The sequence below is a fragment of the Coregonus lavaretus genome, assembly GCF_964263955.1.
Source record: "Coregonus lavaretus genome assembly, contig: HAP1_SCAFFOLD_4543, whole genome shotgun sequence".
In the NCBI taxonomy this organism is placed as follows: domain Eukaryota; kingdom Metazoa; phylum Chordata; class Actinopteri; order Salmoniformes; family Salmonidae; genus Coregonus; species Coregonus lavaretus.
This window is the reverse complement of record NW_028157779.1, coordinates 25,143-30,188: the sequence shown is the minus strand read 5'-3', so window position 1 is coordinate 30,188 and position 5,046 is coordinate 25,143.

Sequence of the window (5,046 nt, the reverse complement as noted above, 5' to 3'; positions counted from 1 at the left end):
GGGTCTGAATACTTATGTAAATATGAAAATTCAGTTTTATTTTATTTTATAAATTTGCAAAAGAAAAAACAACAACTGTTTTTGCTTTGTCATTATGGGGTATTGTGTGTAGATTGATGAGAAAACATTGTTTTCATCCATTTTAGAATAAGGCTGTAACGTAACAAAATGTGGAGAAAGTCAAGGGGTCTGAATACTTTCCGAATGCACTGTGATTTATTTTACCCTCTGATGATAGTGTCACCTCTACCCAAACAGGAAGTCTTTCTTTGTTTTTAAATGTTGCTGTGGTGAGGTCATTTCCTGTCGGTCCACCAGCCAGCCAGCCGGCCGGCCGGCAACAAATTCAAGCCCATACTTGTATTGTTTTAAAAGGAGAGAGAGAAAAAAATATTAAACTATACTCAAATCCCAGATGTTTCTAAGGACGTGAAGCAAACTGGATCATGCGCTGCCCCTATAACCACTCCCTCTTCCCCCACACCCCCTAACCTCAGTTCCCCTCCGATGACATCACAGTCAAGTGTAACAGATCGTACAGAGAGCAGCCTGTGAGACAGACACAGCAGTGGCCACCGGCAGACCCTCACGCTTCTGTTAGAACGCTACAGGATACAAACAACAACATGCTATGTGATGGACACGCAGCTGAGAACTATGTTTCAGATTCACTGTGGAAGACCACTATCTCCTTCTCTCTCTTCCTCTTAGCCATTTCTCGCTCCTCTCTCACTCCTCACTCTCCACTGTATTCCCCCGTCTCCCATCTCTGGCCTCTCTCCCTCCCCTTTTTTTCTCTCCCACCTCTCTCTCTTCGCTTCTATGTGTTGTTCAATGTTTCATCATTTCTCTATGCAGCTGCCTAGTCAGCCCAGAGATAGTGTACAGGGACAGCTGGGCTGCAGAGAAAGACTGTGAGTGAAAGAGAGAAAGCGAGAAAGGACACAGAAAGACACTGATTTCGCTCTCTCTCACGAATACCAAACCCACAACCATGTACACATAAGTGTTAATTTAAGAATAATATAAAAACCCAATAATGACAGAATAGATTATTTATTTTCAACAAACATTTATTTGTGGCCTATATGACAAACAGAAGGAAATGAGATCTCAGCTGTACGGGCTACATGGTTGGAAAAAACAACCCCAAAACCCCCTAAAAATCTAAATCCCGTTTCATTTGTTCTTATCTTTCTTTCATTTTCTTTTTTAAAATGAGTCTATGTACATAGACATTTTCAAGTGTCTCTAGAAAGGGAGAGAGCTACATACTTCAACAGTCAGCTCATAGCTACAGTAGACATTCAGCTTTATTCTCTACGCAAGGATAGAAAGAGTACAAATAATATGTTGATGTATTCTTTTCAAGTTACAATACAAGCAATGATTTCTTTGTTTAATTTTCAGTCATTGCATTCTCCTCTTCCCCAAGAGTCAATGTATTAGAAAGAAAGGAAATTTATAAAGCGAATATACAGGCAATCTTTCAGTAATAATTTAGCTAATATTATTAACAGCGTAAGCTAAGAATTTATGTACATATTGCTAGGCATTGTGATGTGACAGTGGACAGTGTGGATGGGGAGGTGACATAATAGTTGAACAATGACATTGTACAGTGGCATTGACCTCTCATGCCTAGCAGTATCTCTCTCTCTGATTGGACTGTTGCTTTAGACGGAACCAAGGCTCTCTCCTGTCATTGGCTACCTGCTGTATGACCAGCTACTGTTACCTGAGGGGGAGGAGCCTAACATATGTACCTGACAGACAGGTAGAAAGGCTATATTAGACTGAAACTATTTAAAAACAAGAGGAAAGACCTTTACTGTAAACATAAAACCCGAAGTGTATTAAGAAGAAGCATATCATGATATTTTCAGTTCCCTTCTATTTAAAATGTACATAATCATGACTACACCATCATTCACTTCATGTGCTCAGTTACTTGTTTTAGGAACGTAGAACAGCAAAGAGGTGTTGGATACTGTATAACACTTTAGTGTGTTTTGCTAACTGCTGCTGCTCACTGAGACATCTTTATTTTTTAGAAAGGCACTCTAGTGACCTTCTTACTGACAACACAACAAACATGGTGGGCCTCAGGTAGGTAGGTACAAGTGACAGCCTTGCATTTAGTTCTTCCAGGTCAAAGGGCAGAGGAGGCCAGGGAGGTAGCAGAACGGGTATGGAAGCAGCATTTATCAAAGGCAGGAGGGACCAGACCAGTTAAGTCTGTCTGTGTGGACTGGAATCATGCTCATCAGTGGTTGGATGGCTGGGCCTGGGAGAGACTGTGGGTTTGAACCACAAGTACATTTAAAGACTTGGAGGCCTACTACTGTAATGCCCTATTTAAAGAGACGAGTCATCATTTCCTTCTTACAACAAGAAGAAACACACAAAAGAGCCTGCTGACTGCCCATGCTAACTCAGCTTCTAGGGAGGGAGGGGGAAAGAGAGAGAGAGAGAGAAAGAGAGAGAGAGGTGGTGTGTGTATGTGCCTGTTACATGATCAGTGAGGCTCTCAGGGGTAGAGGCCAAATCAGTTTTTACGACAGTGACATGCTCATCATTAAGGCACCTGCCAGGGACTGACTCCTAACCAATAGCCATTTAAATAGAATACTATGTGCCAATATAGCAAAGCTGAGTCATTTCTCTTACATAAAAGCCTTGTAAAAAGCACTTAAAATAACAGAATATGCACTATTAGTCCAGCACCATTGCAATCTGAGAGAAAAACAAACATATATAAACATTTATAAAAAACAAATAAAAATAATTTACTTCTCTGAAAAAAGTTCCTTGGTATCAAAAGAACGTAAACCTTTCGCTCTCTCTCCGTGCTTTTAAGAGTTGGTGATGACGTGTTACTTCAGAATGATGTACATAAGAGTACAGGTTATATCTCCCTTGTGTCTAAAATGATTACATGAACAATCGTGTCCGTTGAAAAGGCCTGGGGTTGTTGTTGTGACGTGCGGTTTGGTGCGAGCTGACCTAGTCTAACAGGCACTTCAAAGTCAACACTACAACAGTCACCATAGTAACAGACTAATTGACAGCTATCAGACCTTAGAGAGACATGGAAATAGAAGGAATCAACCAAATCTAACTACACAACTTCTCAGACTCGGATTGAATTTAAAGGTACAAATAACCCTCTTCACAACTGAGGCTTTTGTTCCCTCCATCAAGACTTCAGTAGAGGACATTGTGTCCTGTTACATTTAAAGCAGGAGAAAATAGGTCAGGAACACAGACAGTCGATGGCTGAGGATGAAGGAGAAACACTGCGCAACAACAACTACAGTGAGGGAAAAAAGTATTTGATCCCCTGCTGATTTTGTACGTTTGCCCACTGACAAAGATATGATCAGTCTATCATTTTAATGGTAGGTTTATTTGAACAGTGTATATGTGCTTTCTTGAGCAGGGGGACCTTGCGGGCGCTGCAGGATAATCGCACCAACTGTTGTCACCTTCTCACCAAGCTGCTTGGCGATGGTCTTGTAGCCCATTCCAGCCTTGTGTAGGTCTACAATATGTTCCTAATCTCAGCTCGTTACCTGTATAAAAGACACCTGGGAGCCAGAAATCTTTCTGATTGAGAGGGGGTCAAATACTTATTTCCCTCATTAAAATGCAAATACATTTATAAAATTTTTGACATGCGTTTTTCTGGATTTTTTTGTTGTTATTCTGTCTCTCACTGTTCAAATAAACCTACCATTCAAATTATAGACTGATCATTTCTTTGTCAGTGGGCAAACGTACAAAATCAGCAGGGGATCAAATACTTTTTTCCCTCACTGTACCTTCACTATATGGGAATGCTGCAAAGGCATTCTAGAATGCTGAAAATGAGCATGTCTCTCATACACACACACACCCAGTGCACGCACGCACACTCACACGCTAACAGATAAGCCAGAGTGGAACTGGAATTGTAACGTAACAAAGGAATGCATTGTCTCTCTAAATGGGACAAGAAGTTAGTGTTTTTTCCTGGCAGGGAGTTATCTTTACAGCTGGGTTTAGATCCTCTTATACAGCTACAGCCTACACTTCATACACTATAACAGGCATATTACAAACATTCAAACAACCTTTAGAAAACATAGGATCATCATATCATACGTAACATAAGGACGTAAATGTCCTACCCCGTCATCGGATTAAAGTCTTTCAGAAAAACAACAGGGAGGCAGTTGACATAAAAAATGAACATACGTTGATGAGATGGTTTTTGATGGTTGTTGGTTGACAATGGCAAGAGGTGGTCCACACCAGTAGAATACTCTGCTTGGTGTCAGGGAGGAGGTTTGGACAGAGCTCTCCAGATGCTGGGTTGGGAAGGGACTGGTGTTGGGTAGGGAATTGGACAGGGAATGGGATTGGTATTGGGAATGGGATCAGCTAACCAACCACCTCATATCTCTGTTGGTTGGTAAGAAGATCCACTTTGTAGAAATCTAGTAGCCCAGTATGTGTTTTCCCTGTGCAATTCCAAAATTTCCGGGTAAAGTAGAGTGTTGTGGGTTCTGACATCATATAAGACTGTCTGAATTCCTAGGTGGTCGTTTCCACAAACTGTCTGCATCCAAAATAGCACCCTATTCCCTAAATACTGCATTATATAGGGAGTAGTGTGTCATTACTGTTCCAGTATGTGTGTTGTGTGTGGGGTTGTTGTCCTGCTGGTAGATGGTTGTGGTTCTGGTGCTCAAAGAGAAATCCTAGGAGATTCTGGTCTCCCTTTATCCTTGGCATTAGAATGTGCTGCTTGGGTTGTTCCAATTCCAGACATCTGTGTGTGTGTGTGTCTGTGTGTGTGTGCATGTGACAGTGGTTCTGTGTGGCAGTTTGTGAGGGATTGTGTGTATGTACAGTATGTATGTAGCAGTGTGTTGGTGTAGCTAAGATGTTTGTGTCTACGTTTTGTGACAGTTCTGTAGCTTATGTGGCAGTGTGTTGGTGAGGCAGTATGCATGTTTTTTTGTGTGTGACAGTGTGAGCGTCCGTGCTCTCACTGATCCA